A 23723-nucleotide genomic window follows, 5' to 3' on the forward strand; every position below is an offset into this window, starting at 1 on the left:
AGATCTTACTAATTACAAGCTTTAACGTCTTGTGATTCTCCCTTTAACGTTGTCCTTCTTCACCAGACCTAATTTCGTGTGGCTAGGGACACTTTTATTTCCATAGTGTACCCCCAGCAAGTGGAACAGGGCCTACCACACGGAAGCTTCAATACATAAATGATGAACGAATAAATCAGTTAGAAAAATGGAATAATAAAGGGATAGGCTGATGGCTGCTGTGGTCCCTTCAGTGGTATTACCAGACGGTAAATAGTAACAGCCTCCGTCTTTTTCCCAGCAGCTGACGAAAACCTGCTAGATCGGAGAAGGAAGGAAGGCCTTTCGATCAAGGTGGGAAGAACAGGTGTGTGTATTCCAGAACGGCGGCTGAAGTCTGCTCAAGTTTGCGTAGCTCTGGACCCTCGCTCGCCAGAAAAAGGGGTCAGACCAGAGGGCCTTGGTTTCTGGACCTTACGCCGGGAGGAACGCAGCGGGGAGGAGAGCAGCGCGAGCAGCGCAGGATCACCTGCCAAGGTTCTACTCTGCAGACCAGAAACCGCGTGGGTGGGCGGGGCCACGCCTTCCGGGGGCCGTCCCCGCCCCCCGCAGCGTGCGCGCGCCCGTCGCCGCCCCGCGCTTGCGCCGCCAGCTGGGGGCGGAGGTTGTGGGCGGTGGCGGCGGGCGCGCGCGCTCTCGCCCCCTCGCGCCGGTTCGCGCTCCCGCGCCGGGGCTGAGGGAGGCTGTGGCGGCTGCAGCGGCGGCTGCGGCGGCTGAGGCGGCGCGGGGGGAGGGCCGGGAGGGGGGTGGTTGGGGGGGATGGACCCGGCGCGGCGGCCGCAGGGGCAGGAGCCGGCGCCTGAGCTCGAGCCACGGCGCTGGCGGAGACGCCGGCTGCTCCTCCCCTCCGCACCGGTGAGTGAGTGCTCCCGCCCCGGACGCTGGCGGCGGCCACGGCCCCTCACGGCCCTTCCGCCCCGGGTGTGGGGAGTCGTGAGGGGAGCGTGGCCCAGTGGCGCGGCCGACGCGGGCCTGGCCTCCCGCTCGCGGCCTGGTGCGGCTCGGACCCTCGGTCGCCCCCGTTCGGGGCTGGAGCTCCGGGCCTAGGACTCGTCCTCCAGCATCCCGCCGGGCCTCTTTCCTTCCCTGCTCGTTCCGCTGTCACTTGGACACTGGGGCTTCCCTCCCTACCCCCTCCCTTCGTCCCCCTTTCCATCCTCCACCCTTCCAGGGCCGAGGGGAGGGAGGGGCGTGTGGGGCGTTGGGCCGCGCGCGGCCCGAGGGACTGTTTGGGAGTAGACTCTGTTGGGGGTCTGGGGTCCTGTGAGCTCTCGCGTGTTCTGGCGTCCTCAGAAGTTGGCCACTGGGGCCCAGCCATTGCCACCTGGAACCAGTTTCGCACCTTTTGTTTTGATTTTGAACTTGTCGTTTGAGGGGAGGAAGGAGCCCGCGCGCGGTACTGGGAAAGAGAGGCTAGGTGTTGCAGGGTGGGTTGTGAGAAGAGGCTGGCTGGCTTGGCCCCAGAGTGCCTTTTATTAATCCTTGTAGGAAGAGAAAGGAGTTGCACCTTCCTAAATGTCCGTTTATAGGCAACCTCCTGCTTTTTTGTTGCTGCTGTTGTTGTTCATTTTAAGCAAAGGTGTGTGTCGTGTTGGTCCAGTTGCTGGTTTGGTTCACACCTTAACAACGTTGCTGGTGAGGATCTCCCGGGTGAATCCGCAGCAGAGTTTCTTGAGGCAGCCCTCTTGAGCTGTCGGCGAATTTCTCCCTTTTCTTGGATGACCCCATACACGAGTCCTGGTAGATTCTAGTCACCGCTTTTGCAAGTCTGCCTTTTCACCCTGTCACAGAAGAAACGAAGATAAAAAACACACCGTCTAATCCAAAATGGTTGCTGTAAATCTGACATACTCATAAACGTCTCTAGGAAAGGTCTGAATTCCTAAACTAGTTAATTCCAAAAAAAAAAAAAATCTGGGGCTTAAAAAGCAAGTAGCTGCTTTACACAAAACTTTTGTATGTTTATGTCTTCTGACCAACACCTTAATTTTTGGAAGTGATTTTGTTACACCAGATCCTTGTCTTTGAAGTAGTACCTGTGTATAGAAATTGTTGCAAAGCCTGGAGGAGAGAACCTTATGAAAATGTTAATGACAAGATTCCTACAGGGAGTAGATAGATAGTGTCTGTCCGTTTGTAGATTACAACAGTGAGACCAGAATTGTGAGTAGGTGGTAATTTTACTAATGTCCTGTAACACACAGTGCTTTTAGGTGGGATTTTAACCTAACAATACCTTGCCCTCTACCAGTAGAATTGGTCTGTATATATATTTTTTAATTTTTTTGAAATCACACACCCACTCTCTGGCTAGTGTAGAAAGATTAAAAAGCTGCTTCTGGTCTGTGGGTGGTAACCTTTTAATTTCTGAAGAGTTTTCAGTTGCTTACAGGATAGATTGCTGATCACCATAGGAAACATTTAGGTATTAAAAATTTCATTAGCACGTGATGGAGTCTGTTGTAATTATGAACATAGAGATTTGGCATAGTGTGGGTGTTGTGTACCATGTACATAGGAAATTAGATTTTTCAGAGTATTTGCATCTTAAGAAAAACAGAAGTGCAGTCAGCTGACAGAATGTTGTTACACCTTCCAGTAGTTGAGAGACTCTTATGAGCATGCACACAAAAAGACCTGTACGGTTTCATGAAGAAACCCAATGACCTGGACTACTTGGTGACCACCATTTCTTTAAGCTGTTTATGCCTGTCATATATGCATAAAACCTATTATGGCTAGGGCTTGAGTTTAAATTCTTCACAATGACATTTATGAATCACTCATTTATTCATCAAATATTTATTGACTCCTTATTTTGTTCCAGGAGTTTTTTTCTAAATACTAGACTATGGTGGGGAACAAAATAGACAAGGTCCTTGTTGGGCTTTTTTTCTGTTTGTGTGAGAATGAGGATAACAAGCAAATAGACAAGATAATTTCAGGTAATGCTATAAATCCGCCATTAGCAAACTTTTTCTGTTAAAGACCAGAAAGTGTTTTAGGCTTTATGGGCCATACAGTTTGGTTGCAGCTACTCAGCTCTGTTGTTTTAGTGTAAAGTAGCCACAGGTAGTACATAAACAAGTGTTTCTATGTCCTATTTAAACTTGGTAGTGGAGCCTGGTTGCCTCATTCGGTTAAGCTTTCCACTGGTGATTTTGTTTTTCTTTTTAAAAATTTTTTAAATGTTTTATTTACTTCTGAGAGAGAGAGAGACAGAGACAGTGTGTGCAGGGGAGGGTCAGAGAGAGAGAGAAGGAGATACAGAATCTGAAACAGGCTCCAGGCTCTGAGCTGGCTGTCAGCACAGATCCCGACATGGGGCCCAAACCCACAAACTATGAGATCATGACCTGAGCCGATATCAGACGCTTAACCGACTGAGCCACCCAGGCACCTTGCTTTCCACTAAGTGATTTTGGCTCTGGTCATGATCTCATGGTTACTGGGACCGAGCCCTGAGTAGAAGAATTCTGAGCTGACAGAGTGGAGCCTGCTTGGGATTCTTTCTCTCCCTCTTTTTTCTGCCCCTCCCTCACCCATGCACACACATTCTCTCTCTCTCTCTCAAAATAAATAAACTTAAAAAAAAAAAAACCTTTGTACATTGAAATTTGAATTTCATGTAATTTTCCCATGTCACAAAATATTATTTTTGATTTTTTTTTTTTTTTTTGGCTGTAATTAAAACATAGGACAAACTGTATTTGGCCTGTAAGCTCTAGTCTGGCCCTTATAGAAAAAGCTTGCTGATTCCTGATATTAGCTATGAAGAAGATAAGATGTGACAAGTGGGTGACTGGTAGGGGTGGTGGGGAGACCTCACTAAGGAGAAGATATTTCAGTTGTGGCCTAAAAGATGGAAGAACTTTACTGGCAAATAAAACAGCAAGTACAGAGATCTGCAAGTGAAAATGAACTGCTCCTATGTTCCCTGGCATTGAACTTTACATACTGTCATTCTTGCCTTTGTGACTTTTTTCATTTTGTTTTTAACTAGGTTGCCCTATTCTGTCAGGTTTTAAAAGTCTACCCATAATAGAATCTAAGACTTGGAAGAGATCTTAACTTCCTACCCAATTGCTCTCTTTTAAAACGTTCTCAGTGATTTTTCAGCTTCTGTTTGACACCTTTGATAAATGTAACTTCATTACTTTGAGGTAGCCTATGCCATTTTTGGTAGTTCTAATTGTTAGAATGTTCTTCATGTTGTAATAGGTTTCACCTTTTCTACCTTTTTTCCCTGATGCTGCCTTACAGTGACTGTGGAGTAAGCTTTCAGTGGGTTGCACCTCATTTCCAGGGGTCAGTTCTAAAGCCAGGGCTTGAAACAAAAATCAGATTAAAATGGAAACTATATTTGAAAATCCCTTAAATTGCTTAAAAGTATCGTACATGTTTTTGTGTATATAGTGATATATAATTCTTATGCACTTTGCAAACTGAGAGCTTTTGTGTGTGACTGAAGGAGGGCACGAGAGGAAATTATGTAGATATCTAGGCCTTCACATAGTTTTGCTTTTTAAAACAGCTGTCAGGGGCACCTGGGTGGCTCAGTTGGTTGAGCGTCCCACTTCGGCTCAGGTCATGATCTCATGGTTCATGGGTTCGAGCCCCACGTCGGGCTCTGTGCTGACAGCTAGCTCAGAGCCTTGAGCCTGTTTCAGATTCTATATCTCCTTCTCTCTCTGACCCTCCCCTGCTCATGCCGTCTCTTTCTCAGAAATAAATAAAACATTAAAAAAAAAAACCAAACAGCTGTCAAATCCCTATCAGAGAGTGGTGGATGGTGGCAGATTTTAATGTGTTTCTGCTTCCTTGCAGAGTTTATTTTATTGTATTTTTACATTAAGCCTCTATTATATTAATGTTTATAAATGTGTTGTGAATATTAAATGAGATAATATATATGGAAGTACGTGGCACATGGTAAGTGGTCAATAAATGTTTGCAAGATTTAAAGTTCTTGCTTCACTGGGCTCACATGCACACTGTCCTTTGAAAAGTTGCAGAGAAGAACTTGGCCACCTGCTTCCTGTCTTTCCAAATTGGCATTTCCTGTTGTGGCTCTACCAAACAGCTGTCACTCTCTGTGTCCTTGAGTGTTGGTCACATTTTACCAGAGGTCAGCTAGTAAGTTCAATGGCTGTATGATATAACTCTCTTCTGTCACATGACTCAAAGTATTTGAACACTGCTGTTGTCTCCCATTCAGGTCTTCACTTCTCAGGGCTAAATTTCGTGTCTTTCATTTCTTTTAGTATTTTCTTACTTCTTTACTCTGGTGGTTCTTATGAGTACACCAATTTATTGTTTTTTAGTTTTTTTTTTTTTTAAATTTTTTTTTTAATGTTTTATTTATTTCTAGGAGAGAGAGAGACAGTTTGAGCAGGGGAGGGTCAGAGAGAGAGGGAGTCACAGACTGAAACAGGCTCCAGACTCTGAGCTGGCAGTCAGCACAGAGCCAGAAACGGGGCTCGAACCCACAAACCGAGAGATCATGACCAAAGAAAAAGACGGACGCTTAACCGACTAAGCCACCCAGGCGCCCCTGTTTTTTAGTTTTACTTTGGTACCCTGAATTACATTTTAAGGTATAAACTCATCTTTTATCTCCATGATGAAGTCTGCCTTCATAATTCTAGACCTTCTCTATATTCCTAATATACTTTTAACCCCATTTCTCAATTTAATATTTTCTTAAAATTTATACTTGTTTCATGAACATTTTTTTTTTTGTATAATTTATTGTCAGGTTGGTTTCCATACAACACCCACTGTCATGAGCATTTTTCTTGCCTCACAGTGAGACAATAAGCTGCTTCAAGGCCAAAACCTTGTTTCGTGTATCTTTTGTGTCCTGATGCACTGAGTAAAATCTCAGGCATGCAGCAGATCACAAGTAGTTCAATTAAAAAACAAAAAAATCCCAAAATTTGGGGAGCCTGGGTGACTTAGTCAGTTACGCATCTGACTTCAGCTCAGGTCATGACCTTGCGGTTTGTGAGTTCAAGCCCTGCGTCAGGTTCTGTGCTGACAGCTCAGAGCCTGGAGCCTACTTCAGATTCTGTGTCTTCCTGTCTCCTGCCCCTCCCTTGCTTGCACTTTCTATCTCTCTCAAAAAAACCCAACCCCCCCCGCCCCAAAAATGACATACACCAAAACTATTAAAACAAGCTTTTTAAAAATAGAAGTGTTATATTTACTGCATTATTGTGAAAATAGTACAGAGAGTTCCTGTTTGTCCAGTTTCCCTTATTATTAACATTAGTGTGGTGTATTTGTCATAAGTAATAAACCAGAATTTTGTTAATATGTGTACTGGTGGGAAACAACTTTATGAACTAGAGCACAGTGTTTGTGGATAGTTCCTTTTGCCTTTAGTCTTAAGTTTTGCCTTTAGTCCACTCATTTCCAGCATTACTTGGTCAGCACCTTATTCCTCTACCTGCATTGTGAGGTTGTTTCATATTTATAATAGATTCAATTTTTTTTTTTTTAGTATTTATTGTTGAGAGAGAGAGACACATAGTGTGAGCAGGGTAGGGGCAGAGAGGGAGACACAGAGTCTCTGCTGCAGGCTCTCAGTGCTGACAGCTCAGAGGCTGATGCGGAACTCGAACTTCCCAACCGCTAGATCATGACTTGAGCCAGAGTTAAATGCTTAAATGACTGAACCACCCAAGCACCGCTGTAATAGATTTAGATTGTTTTGTCACATTTTGCATTCATTTTATACTGGGATCCCTTTACCTCTTAAAGGATCATTTTAAAATTTGCACACGTTAAGGCTTATTCTCTGCCGTGACACAGAATGGGTTTTGACAAACTTTTGATCTCTTATATTCACCATTACAGTATCCTATAGAATAGTTTCAGTGCTCTAAAACATTTATCCCTCAGCTATTCAGTATACCTGATACCAGTCCCTGGCAACCATTGATCTATTTATTGTCTCTACTTTTCCAGAATGCCAGTATTTTGAACTTAAAGAGGTATTGTTGAATGAATTTTATGAACACAGCATTTTAAGTAGTGGAAGATACAAATACTAGACAACTAACACTCAAACATTTTTCTATTGAGGTAGAAACCATCTAACACAGAATTCGTCATTTAACCATTTAAAATGTACAATTCAGAGGCTTTTAAGTTCATTCACAATGTTGTACAACCACTACTACTAATTCCAGAACAGTTTCATTAACCCAAAAAGAAACCTTATATTCATTAAGCAGTTCCTCTTCCCATCCTCTGGCAATCACTAAACTGATTTTTGTCCCTACAGGTTTGCCCATTTTGTACATTTCATTTAAGAGGAATTATATAATGTATGGTCTTTTGTTTCTGGCTTCTCTTATTTAACAGTATTTTAAAAAATATGTTGTATATTTCAGTATTTAATTCCTTTTTTTTGTGGATGAATAGTCCATTTTATGGACATACCATATTTTGTTCGTTTATCAGTTGATGGACATTTGAGTTGTTTTCACATTTTGGCTGTTCTGAATAATGCTCCTCTGAACATTAATGTGTAAGTTTCTGTTTGAGCATGTTTTTTTTTTTTTAATTTTTTTTTTAATGTTTTATTTATTTCTAGGAGAGAAAGAGAGAGACAGCGTGAGCAGGGGAGGGTCAGAGAGAGAGGGAGTCACAGACTGAAACAGGCTCCAGGCTCTGAGCTGGCAGTCAGCACAGAGCCCGACGCGGGGCTCGAACCCACGAACCGCGAGATCATGACCTAAGCGAAAGTCGGACGCTTAACCGACTAAGCCACCCAGGCGCCCCTGTTTGAGCATGTTTTAACTAGTGCATTTCTTTTGATAAATTTTATTTTCATATTAAAGGGAAAGTTATCCAATGGCTTATTTGGTGTATAGTGCTTAAAGTGCTACTCTCTCTTGGCATGGTATTCATCAGTGAATAATGAAATCACATAATTTTACTGTTGTCTTTACGGAATAAAGAATTGTGGTCCCATTGGGGCAACGGTAGGTAGTCTTCCCTAGAATTCTGTTAGAGGAACATCCTGATTTATGTTGTGTACCATTTAGTTATCTTGCTGGGTAGCAAGTAGTCTCTCATTGTGAAGCTGGATTATAAGATCTGCTTGTGGTCTAAAGGAATCTCTTGGATGTATGAATTGTTTTTAACATTATGTATTCAGAGGGATAGTAGGCAGGCTTCCCATTCTGTAATCTATTTGGCATCAGTGGTATTACGGAGGGAGGTTTTATTTTTATTAACCACATTTCCTCTGAGGTTTGGACTATAATAGAATGGCATTAAATATTAGTGTTTTTCCTATTTTAGCACCAACCCTGAAGCTTTGTTTTGCAGTTACTGCTTCAACACCTTTGCTTTGATAAAATCATTTTCCTCAGAAAGACTTGGCAGAAGTGTTCTTTTACCAGTTTAGGGTAGCCTGACCAATTCATTGAAATCTCATGTTGTTTTTCATACTTCCTGAAAGCCAGCAACATTGGCTTTATAAGCTTCTAAGTGACTTTGAGTTTCTGTGAAGACAATGGAATATAGATAAATTATATATTAACCATTATCATACTTTATCCCAAGAGTGTCTTTATAGGCAAGCCCTTCAAAAGTTTGTGTAATAGAACACTGGGCTGGAACCAAGAATATTTTAATTTCACTTGTCTAAAAACTCACTAATACTGGACAAATAACTTGTGCCTTGGGACAATTTGTTGTAGAAAAGATAATATTGACTTTCTCTACAGGGATGTTGTGTTAGGAAATTAGTTCTATTAATCAAAGTACTTTATTTATAAGTACTGTACATTCTGTTTACTATTTCCAGTGCTCTTTATTTTCCTGTGGAGTTCCCGATTTCTAGTGGTACATTTCCCTCTGAATGATGGACTTCTTTAGAATTTCTTGTAGTGCAGCTTTGCTGGTGATGAATTTTTTCAGCTTTTGTATGTGTGAAGAAGTCTTTAATCTGCCTTGATTTATAGATGCTGTTTTCACTAGATATAGAATTCTGGGTTGACAGTATTTTTCTTTAACTTTTTAAAAGATGTCTCACTATTGTTTGTCCAGCATTGTTTACAGTGAGAAGTCAGCTATCATTCTTCATGCCTCTGTGCATAATACGGGGTTGTTTTCTTTGGGCTACCTTTTATTTTTCTTTCAATTTTTAAAAATTTTGGTATAATGCACATAACCTAAAAATTATCATGTTAGCTATTTTTAAGGGTACTGTTCAGTGGTATTAAGTACATTCATATTATTTGTGCAACCATCCACGCAGTCTTTTTCCTGAAGTCTTCATGTTGCAGAACTGTAACTGTACCTATTAAAAAATGACTCTCCATTCCGCGGGCCCCTGGTAACCACCATTCTACTTTCTGTCTGTGATTTTGACTGCTTTGGGTACTTCATATAAGCGGAATCATACAGTATCTTTTTGTGACTGGGTTAGTTCACTTAGCATAATGTTAAGAGGGTTTATCTGTGTCGTAGTATGTGTTAGAATTTTTTTCCTTTTTAAGGCTGAATATTCCATTGTATGAATAGATCACATTTCGCTATCCATTTTTCTGTCAGTAGAAACTTGGGTTGTTTCCACATTAGCTATTATGAATAGAGCTGCTGTGAACCTAAGTGTACATATATCTCAGATCTTGATTTTAGTTCTTTTGGGTATGTACCCAGAAGTGGAATTACTGGATCATATGTTTAAATTTTGAGGACCTGCCATCACAGTGGATGTATTGTTTTACATTCCCACCAATAGTGCATCAGGTGTCCCAATTTTTCCACATTCTTGCTAACATTTTAAAAAATTAATTAACTAATTAATGCCCAGCATGGAGCCCAACACAGGTCCTGAACTCAGGACCCAGAGATCAAGACCTAAGCTGAGATCAAGGGTTGCTTAACCAACTGAGCTACCCAAGTGTCCCAAGGTTGTGTGTGTGTGTGTGTGTGTGTGTGTGTGTTTTATAGTAGCCATCCTAATGAGCATGAAGTGGTATCTCATTGTCGTTTTGATTTGCATTTCCTTAATAATAAGTTATGTTGAACATCTTCATGTGGTAATTGGCCATTCATATATCTTCTTTGGACAAATGTCTATTCAGGTCCTTTGTTTTTGAATTGGGTTTGTGTGTGTGTGTGTGTGTGTGTGTGTGGTTGTTGAGTTGCAGGCATTCTTTCAATATTCTGGATATTGATTACTTGTGAAATAGATGATTTGCAGATATTTTTCTCCATTCTGTATTCCTCTGGCTGCTTTTAAGGTTTTTTTTCCTCCTTATCTCTGGTTTTAAAGAAATTGATTTGGCAGAGTCTTACTTTCCTTCATGTTTCTTGAGCGTGGTATTTGTTGTGATTTTGGATATGTAGGTTTGTAATTTTTGTCAAATTTAGAAAATTTTTAGGTATTATTTTTTCAAATCATCCCCCCCACCAATATTCCAATGGATGTGTACACATACATTCTTATTAGACTCCTTGAGTTTATCTCACTGGTCTGTGTCCTTTTTTTCCAGTTTTCTAGTATTCTGTATTTCATTTTGGATAACTTCTATTATTATGTCTTTCCATTCACAAATTTTTCTTCTGCATTGGGTTATCTGCCATTATTCCAATTCAATGTATTTCATTTTAGCCTACTATAATGTAATTTGTAGTTTGATAGAAATGCATCATGTGGCAGGTATCAAATACTGTCTTAATTTGCTGCCAAAATAAAAGATTCCTAATTCTGTAAGCTGGTAATATAAAGGGTACATAAAGCCAAGCTATGTGTTAAATTAACTTTGTCTCTTGGTTTCCACATTAACTTTGTTTTTCTGCCAGACCTACCTATGTATTTGTTGCGTCTTACTTTATATTTCCTTCTGACATAGACATCTCTATAATATTTGTTTTATAAGGCACCTGAGGGCCTGGTCTGTTTGCCAAACTGCCTAATATTTTTCTGTGTTGGTTTGGTTATATGATATGACCATCATCTTGCTATAAAAAACATGAAATAGATTTTTATATCTTGTTTTACTATACTGCTTATTTATTATTAATCAGAGAGCTGGATTACCTGCTGAAATGTACCTTTGATGGCAGCTGTCATTGATAATCCCAGTGCCATAGGCCCTTGTATTACCAACATGTGATCTTTTAATGTTACTAATACCAATTTAAAAACGTTTTCATACTGACAGCTGGTAATTGTTTGCCAGCCATATTCTCCTTCTCTTGCTCCTCTGTCCCAGCAGGCATTGTTCTCTTGAGGATATACGCACAGTTAGCATACTCTTCAGATGCTGACACTTGGTGAACAGCTACTCTTTGGATCACAAGATATAGAAGACACCATCTCCATCCTCCTATGTTGGATCTCTTTTTATATGGATCTTTGTTTCTGTGTCTTTTTTAAAAATAATTCTTTGGGAAACACTTTTCGTCCTCATCTGTGCAAAGAAAGGAAAGCTATTGTGCTGGGAGGAGGTATGTCTTTTTCCTTCTGTTGCAAAACTGTATCACTTAGGCACTCAGTAGTAGCCAATAATGACTTAACATTGACTCTTTCCTCTGTAGAACTTTGTTCTCATTCACTCACTAGTTGCATCTTCCTTTCTCCCATTCTCTCTCTTTTTAAGCAATTGTCATAACTTAATAAGAATTTCCTTTATGTGTGATATAGCAGCTCATTTCTTACATTCTTCCTGAATGTCATTGGACTCTGAGTTAGACTTATAAGCAATAGGAATCCATTTGAATTCTTATTCTTCAAGTTGAGATTGTGACTCTAATGAACTGAGTTTGTTCTTATTCTGCATAGACACTGGGAAAACTTAGTGTCTTCAGCGTAATATATGACTATATGATTTTGTAGTCTGCTTCAATATCCTTTGCAAGGGGAGGTGTGATATCAGAAAATTGAGAGACTTCAGTCTCAATTTTGACATTGTTACTGTCATGCTTTGAGTAAGAGTATATTTGTTTTCTCATCTCCAGAGCTTATCATTACTTGCTTTACACAAGCCTTGTGGGATTAAAGTTATTTTTTAAAATTTATTTTGAGAGAGAGCACGCGAGTGGGATAGGGGCAGAGAGAGAATACCAAGCAGCTCTCCACTGACAGCACAGAGCCTGATGTGGGACTGAATTCATGTATCATGAGATCATAACCTGAGCTGAAGTTGGATGCTTAACCTAGTGACCCACCTAGGCGCCCTGGTGCTAAGTGGATTTTAAAAAGTGGGTATGTTGAATGTGATGCTGAGAAAATGTCAGTTTGTATGGTAAGAAACCATTTTACAAAATCTGTTGGATAGTGTTTTGAAGACAAACCTCATTTATTTTATTTTATGCATTTAAAAAATTTATTGAGGGCTTACTGGATCCCGGGTACTGGGGAAGAAAACAAAAATGTCTGCTTTCACAGAGCTTATTTTGTGTTTTATGTGGGGAGATAGAATAAACAAGGTAAATAAGTAGAAAATGCAGTATTTTAACTTCTAATGACAAGTTCTAATGACAAAAGTACAAATAGGGCATATTGAGGGGAGGGATTGAGTGGTCACACATGGCTCACAGAGAAGGGAACATTTGAGCAAAGCCTTGAAAGATGGGAAAGAGCAAGCCATGCAGATAAATGAGAGAAGAGCATTCTAGGCATAGCAGATGACCAGTGCAGAGATCCTGAGACAGAAGCTTGCCTGGGAAATGGCAAAAATTGGGGAGGGTAGGGGCTTATCTTATGGTGCCTTAGAGGAGTATTTTTCAGACTTTAATGGCATATGCTTTATGTAGGTTCTTATTAAAATTCAGATTCTAGTTTTGTAGGTTTGAGGTGGGGTTCATTTCATTTCTTGTTTAAATTTTTTTATTTTTAGGTTTGTTTATTAGAGATAGAGAAAGCATGGGGGAGGGGCAGAGAGACAGGGAGACACAGAACCTGAAGCAGACTCCAGGCTCTAATCTATCAGCACAGAGCCTGATGTGGGGTTCAAACTCAAGAACCATGAGATCATGACCTGAGCAAAAGTTGGACGCTTAACTGACTGAGCCACCCAGGTGCCCCAATGTTTGTTTATTTTTGAGAGGAAGAGGGAGGGGGAGAGAGACAGAGCAAGTGGGGGAGGGGCAGAGAGAGATGGAGACAGAATATACAGCAGGCTCCAGGCTCTGAGCTGACAGCACAGAGCCCCATGTGGGCTCGAACTCACAAGCTGTGAGATCATGACCTGAGCCGAGGTCGGACACTTAACTGACTGAGCCACCCAGGTACCCCATGTGGGTATCATTTCTAACAAGCTCCCACTTACTGCTGGTGCTTTTGGTGTTTTTTTGGTAGGCCTTTAGCTTTTGTGCTAAGTGAAATTGGAAATCTTTGAGGGTTTTGGGTAGTGGTTTGACATGATTCAGTTTCTATTTTAACATCATGCCTCTGGCTGCTCTATTGGTAATAGGCTGGTGGTGAATGATTGGGCAAGGGTAAAGGAAGGAACACCAGTTAGGAGGCTACTGCTATCATCCAAGTAAGAGAAGATGCCAGTTTGCATTGTTGGGGTGGCAGTGAATGTGATGACACATGGTCTGATTTTCAAGTAAGAGTCAACTAGTTTTACTGATAGATTGGATGTGTGCTCTGAAAGAAAGGAAGGAGTTAACAGTTTCAAGGTTTTTGCTCTAAGTTCCTTCAGGACACCATTTATTCAGAATGGGAAGACTGAAGGAGTAACACATTTAGAAGGAAAGAACAGGAGCTCAGTTTTGGATATATATTATAGATGCCTACTAGACTTGGTAGAGATGTTGAGTAGGTAGCTGATTTATGATCTGGAATTCAAGAGAGAGGATCTGCTAAAGGTACCATGGGGGGTTACTGTCTAAAAGATTGTATTTAAGCCAGTGGGCTGGGGAGTCACCAAGGGAGTGAGTAGAGATGAAGTAAGAAGAGGCTGAAGAACTTAATTAACTCCAGAGTGGACCACAGTTTAGAGGTCTTTAGAGGCCAGGAAGGTGAGGAGGAACAGTCAAAGGAGACTTAGCACTAGCCAGAGAAATAGGAGAAAGGCCAGGTGAGAGGGTATCCGAAAGCCAAATGAGCAAAGTGCTTCAAGGAGTAGGGAGTTATTAACTGTGTTAAATACTAAACAATAAAGATGAGGGCTGAGAAATAAAAATTTGATTTAGCAGTGTGGAAGTTATTGGTAACCTTGGTAAGAATAGTTTCAATGAGGCAGTGGGAGGGGGAGATGGGCGCAAAAATCTGATTGCAGATGTTGCCTTTCCAATAGCAAAACAGTCCTAAACCCTGATGAGGTTTTATTTAGGTAAAAATCTGCAACTCTAGATAAATGTCTGGAACAGGAGAAGATATAAGATGTTTAAGTATAGTTAGCAACTGGCTTTATTAATTGCTCATTCAAAGTAATATTGGAAAATGTACTTTGAAATCTTTAGGGTGTCCTAAACAACTTAGTTCCTGAGTTTTTGTTTCATGCCTTCAAAGTTTTAAAATCATTCTAGGTAGTTATGATAGAAAAGAAGAAATGTGAGGATTGATTAGGAAACAGTTGGTTTTTAACTGCTCTTCTTTCCTAGGTTACAGACCTGAAATACACCTTAAATACCAAGTGGACTATCGAAGGGACTGTGAGAACCTCTTCACACTCTTATCTATTCCTTAGTAGAAGTGTTCAACCTTTGTAGCATCCTCAACCTGATGAGCTTGTGCAAATAACCAAAGTAGACAAGTTATGCTTAGGTATAACTAACTCAGTCTTGGCATTTATGGAAGACCTCTTTTTCTACATTTGTTTATTTAAAAAGATTTGTCAGATATTTTCGTATATGTTTGGTTCTGTTGTAGCTGCTTAAGATGCAGTGCATTAAAGTTACTGCCTGAGTGGAGCTTATGTTCTAGTTGGAATGAAGTAGCAGATTGGGGCCAAAACTTGTTAGTTATCTCAGACTAGTACTGATTGGTTAATGGTGTGCGTGCACATGGGAATCACAAAGAAATAAAATAATGGTAAATACATAACATGGAACACTATGCCTCTGTTAAACAATGACACAAATTACTGTATTTCTGCTAGAATTTAAGTTCGATTAGTTTCCATGGATAGATATAAAGTGTATCACTTAGGATATATTCAACTGCAAATAACAGTAACAGTATCTAAAAGTAACTAACCAGTAAAGACTCTTAAGTTGTGTCATATAAATAGAAACAAGGAAATAGGTGGTTCAGGGCTAGTGTGGTTGCTTGGTAATATTTATTAAACCCAGGTTTTCCCCTTTCGTAACTCTATTATTCTTAGTATATTGGTTTTTCAGTTTCTCTGTTGTAGCCTCATGGTTGTAGGATGGCTGCCTTAACTCCAAGTAACACAACCAACTGCATTCAAAGACAGGTAATAGAGGGCAAAATATTTTTTTTTAAATTTTTTTAATGTTTTATTATTTTTTTTATTTATTTATTTTTAATATTTTTTTAATGTTTTATTTATTTCTAGGACAGAGAGAGAGAGAGACAGCGTGAGCAGGGGAGGGTCAGAGAGAGAGGGAGTCACAGACTGAAACAGGCTCCAGGCTCTGAGCTGGCAGTCAGCACAGAGCCCGATGCGGGGCTCGAACCCACGAACCGCGAGATCATGACCTAAGCGAAAGTCGGATGCTTAACCGACTAAGCCACCCAGGTGCCCCGAGGGAAAAATATTTTCTTAATGTTTATTTATTTTGAGAGCGAGAGAATGTGAGCGAGTGAGTGGGGGAGGGACACAGAAAGAGTGAGATGGGGGAGGGGCAGAGAGAGAGGGAGAGAGAATCCCAAGCAGGCTCTGTGTTGTCAGTGCAGAATCTGATGCAGGGCTCAGTCTCACAAATTGTGAGATCATGACCTCAGCTTAGATCAGGAGTCACACACTCAACTGATGGAGCCACGTAGGTGCCCCCAAAATATTTTTCTGTGGGAAGGCTCAGTCATTTTAAATGGGGAGAAAATAATTCTCAGAAGTCTTAAACAATGCTTCATGAACATTAAGAGCATGGGTAAGACTGATCTAGGGAATATCTTAAAATATAAATTCCTGGAATTCACTGACAGAGATTCTGATCCATAGGTTTAAAGTGGGGTCTGATAATGTTTATTACTGACATGCTCCCCTGTGATGCAGATGCTGTGGATTTGAGTAGCAGCGCCATATGCAGTGTCTCCTTACATTTCAGTGAAGGTCATATTGCGTGTTGTCCTTGACCCCTAGAGTGGCTGAGAAAGTGGTTATCTGGTAAAGAGAATAGGATGTTCTATTGGGTTGGGTATATTACCACCCTGAACAGATATGAGTTCTGAAAGAAGGGAGAAATGGCTGTAGGGTTGACAACTAAATGTCTAGCACTTTTGCTATTACAAATGTTGCAGTGAATATCCATGCTCCAGAGAAAAGGTAGGTATAATTAAGATTTTTATAGATAATTCCAAATTGTGCTCTAAAGAGTTGGAATCAATTTATATTCCCATCAGCAGTCTGTGGGGTACTTTTTTCCACTTCTTACAAATCAGATATGTATCAAACACTTTGATTTTTGTCACTCTAATAAGAAAAAATGTTATCACATTATAAATTTAATTTACATTGCTCTACACCTCACACCTGTCAGAATGACTAAAATCAAAAACACAAGAAACAACAGGTATTGGCAAGGATGTAGAGGAAAAGGAATCCTTATGCACTGTTGGTTGGAATGCAGAATGGTGCAGCCACTGTGGAAAACAGTATGGAGGTTAAGCAAAAAGCTAAAAATAGAGGGGTGCATGGCTGGCTCTGTTGGTAGAGGATGAAACTCTTGATGGGGAGTTTGAGCCATGCATTGAGTATAGAGATTACTTATAAAAAAAAAGTTAGAAGTAGAAACTACCTTATGATCCAGTAATCACACTACTGGGTTTTTACCCAAAAAATACAAAAACATTTATTCAAAGGAATACTTGTATCCCTATGTTTATAGCAGTACTATTTACAATAGTTAAATTAGGGAAGCAACCCACATGTCCATCAATAGATGAATGGATAAAGAATGGTATATATGTACAATGGAATATTATTCAGCCATAAAAAAGAATGAAATCTTGCCATTTGCAACAACATGGATAGAGCTAGAGAGTATTATGCTAAGTGAAGTAAGTCAGAGAAAGACAAATACCATGTGATTTCACTCATGTGAAATTTAAGAAACAAAACAGAGCAAAGAAACAAAAAAAGAGACAAACCAAGAAATAAACTCTTAACTGTCAAGAACAAATTGATGGTTACCAGAGGGAGGTGAGTGAGGGGATGAGTGAAATAGATAATGAGAATTAAGGAGGGCACTTGGGATGAGCACTGGGTGATGTATGGAAATGTTGAATCATTTTATTGTACACTTGAAACTAATAAAGTGTAATAATAAAGTATATGTTAACTGGAATTAAATTTAAAATTAAATAGTTTAATCACACAAATTTACCTTGCTGTTTATGAGTGAAGTTGAATATCTTTTTATCTATATAAAAACAATTTATTTTTCTGTGATCTGGTTGTTCATGTTAGACTATGGTTCTTTTTTCATTGATTAGTTGATTGCTTTTTTTTCCCTTATGACTCTGTAGGAAATGTAGTGAAATATGTAATGAAATCAGTGTATTACTATATGTGTTGCAAATGTCTTTTCCCAGTTTGTTAGTCTTTTAAACCTGGTATGCTTATTTGTTATAAAGCACAGTGTGGGGGTGCCTGTGTGGCTCAGTCTGTTAAAAGTCTGACTCTTGGTTTTGGCTCAGGTCATAAACTCATGTTTTGTGAGTCATGAGATTGAGCCCCAGATTCTCTCCTTGTGCTCACTTGGTCTCTCTCAAAACAAAACAAAAAACACAGTGTTGGTTATACAACCTTGTAAGTTCTTCTTTTGCCAAGCATTATAGATCTAGATCTTAAATAATGATATAATAAGCATGCTTACCAAAAATTTTGTAAATGATGCTAAAACTGGGAGTGTTATCTAATGTATTGCATCAAAGAAAATCAAGGCAATCTAAGCAGGATGAAGTATGAAAGTGACAAGATAGGTGTGATAGAAATGTAAAGTCTTACTCTTTTTTTAAAAAATTTATTTCTGAGAGAGAGAGAGAGAGAGAGAGAGTGAGGGAGGGAGGGAGGGAGGGAGCGAGGGAGTAGGGGAGGGTCAGAGAGAGAGGGAGACACAGAATCCAAAGCAGGCTCCAGGCTCTGAGCTATCTGCCAGTACAGAGCCCGACACGGGGCTCAAAGCCACGAACCACGAGATCATGACCTGAGCTGAAGTCGGACGCTTAACCGACTGAGCCACCCAGGCGCCCCAAGTCTTACTCCTTAACAGAAATGATCTGGCCTAAAATGTACTTTTCATTTGAAAGCCACCATCCTCTAAGGTAGTTAATTGTATGATGTGGCCGTGAAAAGAGACTAATATTGATGAACATTTATAGATGTACAGTGCTAAATTAAGAGAAGTAATAGTCCCTTTGTTCTTGTATTGTCTGATTATATGTATTGTGTCCACTTATGGTTTTTACACTTCAGTGAGACAGTGATAATCTAAATTGTCCGTATGAATGTGACCAAGAATACTGAGCGTTCTAGATACTGTATCTAATGAAGAGCAGTTGAAGAATCAAGAGCTGTTTCGCTACAGAGGATAATTACTTGGAAATTTAACTATCTTAATATATTTAAAGAGTTGTCGGGGCACCTGGGTGGCTTATTCGGTTAAGCGTCCGACTTTCGCTTGGGTCATGATCTCGCGGTTCGCGGGTTCGAGCCCCGCGTTGGGCTCTGTGCTGACTGCCAGCTCAGAGCCTGGAGCCTGTTTCAGAGTCTGTGACTCCCTCTCTCTCTGACCCTCCCCCTGCTCATGCTGTCTCTCTCTCTCTCTCCTAGAAATAAAACATTAAAAAAAAAATAAAAAAATAAAGAGTTGTTTTAAGCAAAAGGGAGCTGACTCATCATCTCTCTTGCTCCAGAGGACAGACAATGGGTAGAAGGTAATTTGTAGGTGAATTTCATCCCACTGTGGGAAAGACCTTTTGCACAGTAAGATATGTCCCACAGTGGAATAGACAAAGTTATGAGGTCTCTGTCATTAGAGATATTCAAGTATACCCTGGATGATTAGTTTTGGAGATATAGGTGCTGAACTACATGATCTCTTTCTTGTCCTTCCCAGCTCTTAAGATTTTCTAATCCCAAGTAGACTCTTTCCTTTGTTCTCATATTGGTAATAGTGAGAAGGTAATGAAAAGTCTCTTTGACTTTAGTTCCTTGATAATTGGGGAAGAAAAAAATAAAATATTTTCCAACCAGCAAGAGAATACAATGCCAGAATAGGCAGTTCTTAAAAAGTATATTAAGTTCCTCAGCTCCTGAGGGCAGCTTTGTTGTGTGGATGTTCAAGAAAGTGGCTGGTAGAGAACTTGCTTGAAAACTGATAAAGCTGGGGTAAGGTTTGGCTCCACAGAGAAGCACAGCATTATTTTACTCTTTGGCTTTTCTTTACAAGGATGCCTAGGATGCTGCTCCATGTGAACACCAACAAGTAGGGGGCCTGTGCTGTTACTCAAAAACCTTAAGCCTGGCACACAGCCTTAAGACTGGTCTTTCAAAAGCATAATTTGGGACATGTTCATAAGGATTGTTAGAGAGTTTATAATTCTACACTACATTATAGAAAGTAAGGCTCGTCATAGAAGAAGGAAGAGATTTGTGTTTTATAACTAGATTCAGTTTTCTGCTACTTGCTGTGTGCAGTGGGAAATTTAATGATGAGATTCAATTTTCTCATCTGTTATCAGGGGCAGTATCTATCTTTCAGAGTTGCATACATTGGAATAATTTGCCCTAAGTTTAATGCCTGGCACAAAGAAGGAAAAAAATTACTATTTTTTAAAGTAATCTCTACATCTACCATGGGGCTTGAAATCATGACCCTAAGCTCAAGAGTTGCATGCTCCACCCACCAAGCCAACCAGGCGCCCCAGATGGCATAAAATTATTAATCATATTAGTAGCAACTGTTCTGACAATATTGCTTAAATTTTGGGATCTTTTATATATACATGTGCAGCAAAGTAAGCTTGGAGATTGTATCAACAAATCCACTTATCTTTAAACTTTATAAAATATACAGTGGTATTAACTACTTGTGTGTAGTGTAGGTTTTTCCATACAACCATCAATAGTCCAATTCTGTGCTACCAGTCCCACAATCGAATTAAGTTCTAACACTGTCTACCTGGAGTTAGTGTCAGATCATTCAGGTTAAAGGGCTCAGTTCTTAAGACTGTCCCCACTGTAGACACCAGTTGCAAGTCCAAGGCTACCTGTCCTTCTTTCCAACTTTGCAAAAAATTCTGGGGTTTCCATGACCCCTCCTTAGATTCAGTAATTTGCTGGGATGACTCACAGAACTCAGGTAAAGCACTTTACCTATGCTTGTAGGCTTATTATAAAAAAAGGCAACTCAGAAACAGTGGAAAGAATGCATAGGGCAAGGTATGGGGAGCTTCCCTGCCATCTCTGGGCACACCAGCCTCCCAGTACCTCCATGTGTTCACTCATCCAGAAGCTCTCTAAACCCTGTTGTTTAGGGGTTTTTAAGAAGGTTCTGTTACCTAAGAATGATTGGTTAAATCATTGGCCTTGGTGGTTTACTTATTCTCCAGCCTCTCCCTTTCCTTATATTTAGGGTGGGGACTGACCATTTCAAACCTCTAATCATGTGGATTGGTCCTTCTGACAATCACTTCCCTTCTTGAGCTATGTAAAGGTCCACCAAGAGTCCCCTTGTTAGCATAAATTGCTTTGTGGTTAGAAGAGACTTGTTATGAATAACAAAAGGTGCTCCTATCACGCTTAAAATTCCTAGGGTTTTAGGAGTTCTGTGCCAGGAGTTAGGGACAAAATCCAATGTAATGTAAATAATATTTGTTTTGAGATCCGTAGATGAAAGGTGCCATTGAAACCCCTAAATGTCATATTCCTGAGGGGTCTTTATCAAATTCCAGCATTGTTTCTTTTTCTGCCTAGAATTTTGTCCTCAGATGTCTCTGATCCTGTGACAGTTAATGCTTTAGTGCGATGTGACAAAAACAGATCATTTTCCAACAGGAATAAAGCTTATTTTTCTTAAACTATTAGGTCATGAAATTTGGATAGAGATGTCTTTTGATGCTCTTATTCTTTTTGATGGCAAAAAACAGCCAGGACAGGAGGAGTAAGTTGTTTGAAATTCTAAATTATTTTCTAGTTTAACGCTTTTTTTTCTCTTTTTTAAACATTTTTTAGAGATGTGGACACTGTCTTCTCCTAATACAGAAATTTCCTTAGAATGTAAGCTTTAATTAATATTTTAAATATTTTTGAACATCACTAGGAAGTGTCTTGGTAAATGAGAGTAGGCACTGGTCTAATACAGTGCTTCTCAGAATGCTTTATGCGTATCAGGCACTCAGTAAATATCTTTTCTAGAAGTTAGAAGCCTTGGCTCTAACCTTTGCTTTCAGCTACCTGTATGGCCCAACTAGAATCTCATTCCTCATCTTTTTTTTTTTTTTTTAAATTTTTTAAATGTTTTATTTATTTCTGAGAGACAGACAGTATGAAGAGGGGAGGGTCAGAGAGAGAGGGAGATACAGAATCTGAAATAGGCTCCAGGCTCTGAGCTAGCTGTCAGCACAGAGCCTGACACGGGGCTTGAACCCACGAACCATGAGATCATGACCTGAGCCAAACTCGGACGCTTAACTGACTGAGCCACCCAGGCGCCCCTCATTCCTCATCTTTTAAGTTGTTAGAATCAGGGATGCCTAGGTGGCTCAGTTGTTTAGGCCTTCAACTTTGGCTCAGGTCATGATCTCATGGTTTGTGAGTTGGAGCCCCAAGTTGGGCCCTGTGCCTACACCTCAGAACCTGGAGTCTTGTTTTAGATTCTGTGTCTTCCTCTCTTTCTCTGTCCCCCCCGCCCCCCCAACTTGTGTGTGTGTGTGCATACATTCTCTCTCTCTCTCTTTCTCTCTCAAAAATAAACTTTAAAAAATTGTTAGAATCCCTTCTAGGGCTGATTAAATGACTCAGTTCATTCCTAGCCCTATTTTTATTATTTTTTTAAATGTTTATTTTTGAGAGAGAGAGAGAAAAAGAGGAGGGGTAGAGAGGGGGGTGGACAGAAGATCCGAAGCAGGCTCTGTGTTGACAGCAGAGAACTTAGTGGGGGGCTTGAACTGATGAACCTCAAGATTATGACATTAGCTAAAGCCTGACGCTTAACCAACACCCCCTCTGCCCCTTCACCCCCACCGCCTTACCTTTAAAAATCTCTGTCAATATGGCCTTTTAGTCAATTTCTTAAAAACAAGCAAACACCGAGTCACCAGATATGCTGTATTGGGAAGTGTTGTGAAATAATCCACCCTTTGTGGTTTCAGTTACTTGCTTGACCGTATGTTCTTTCCTTATTCTGCGAGAGTTAGCTTAGGTTTTCTACTTATAGTAGGATGGGACTAGTTATTTATTAACTAGTAGCTTTCTTAACACCTACCCAAAGAGAATGGAGTGGAGCTTCATAGAATGATTATTGTTCCAGTCATATGTATACCTAAATAGTGCCATATGCAGTATCATTTGAATTCAGAGGAATATTTAAGCTGTTTTTTTAAAAAATTGTTTTCTTAAGATAGTTTAGAAAATCTGGCCAGTTGACCAGCCTTTAAAAATAATTTTTCCCCATGTTAAGCATAGCCCCTGTGCTAGGATGGTATGCAAATTTCATGATGTGTTTTATATTTTTAGGGACTTCAAGGGTCAGCTCAGACCTTTGTCTGCCCTCCCCACCTTCCTGAATAAAATAATTTAGAAAGAAAAAAAATTTTCCCCAAGTATGTTTTGTTCTGACAAAGAATGTAAATGTACTGAAGAAGTACACAGTATTATTATTGTGAAATTTCTAATCTGATTCTAGACTTTGGTTTCTTTACTAGAAAATTTGGATTATTCTTTCACGTATCCTGAAATAACAATTTCCTTTTTATTTTTCATTTGCAAAAATAACTTTCTTTTACAGTGTTAAAACACAGCTAAGCCTTTCTTTCTTGTGGTCCTAAAATGGGATGATAGACTTGGCTTTTTAAAAAGTAAAATAGGGGAATCTGGGTGGCTAAGTTGGTTAAGCATCCGACTTTGGCTCAGGTCATGATCTCATGGTTCATGGGTTCAAGCCCCACATTGGGCTCTGTGCTGCCAGCTCAGAGCCTGGAGCCTGCTTCAGGTTCTGTGCCTCCCTCTCTCTATGCCCTTCCCCAACTCATGCTCTGTCTCTCTCTCTCTCAAAAATAAATAAACATTAAAAAATATTTAAAAACTAAAATAAATTTGGGGCACCTGGGTAGTTCAGTCAGACTCTTGATTTTGGCTCAGGTCATGATCTTGAGGTTCGTGAGTTTGAGCCCTGAGTTGGGCTCCATAGAGCCTACTTTGGGGTTCTTTCTCTCTCCCTCTCTGTTTGTCCCTCCCTTGTTCTCTTTCTCACAAAATTAAATACATAAACTTAAAATAAATTTAGATTTAAGATAGTCTAATGTCTGTTAATAAAATGAAAAAAACAATATATTTTATTTCTGGTATATGCAATGT

The 23723-nt window shown here is 40.0% G+C and overlaps 1 protein-coding gene across 2 annotated transcripts in view; it reads left to right on the top strand.

The window, feature by feature from the left end:
- The first annotated feature begins 358 nt into the window (after positions 1 to 358).
- Positions 359 to 23723, top strand: part of TMCC1 (transmembrane and coiled-coil domain family 1) — a 244387-nt gene continuing 221022 nt past the window's right edge. The window contains exon 1 of one of the 2 annotated variants that reach the window (XM_039231305.1): positions 359 to 516. The gene's annotated coding sequence lies outside the window, so the exon portion shown is untranslated. Of the gene's footprint in view, positions 517 to 801; positions 895 to 23723 lie in introns of those variants that run through there. The other variant, XM_039231304.1, reaches the window with a different exon arrangement.

The sequence above is a fragment of the Hyaena hyaena genome, unplaced genomic scaffold (assembly GCF_003009895.1).
Source record: "Hyaena hyaena isolate Hyena2069 unplaced genomic scaffold, ASM300989v1 scaffold_56, whole genome shotgun sequence".
NCBI lineage: Eukaryota > Metazoa > Chordata > Mammalia > Carnivora > Hyaenidae > Hyaena > Hyaena hyaena.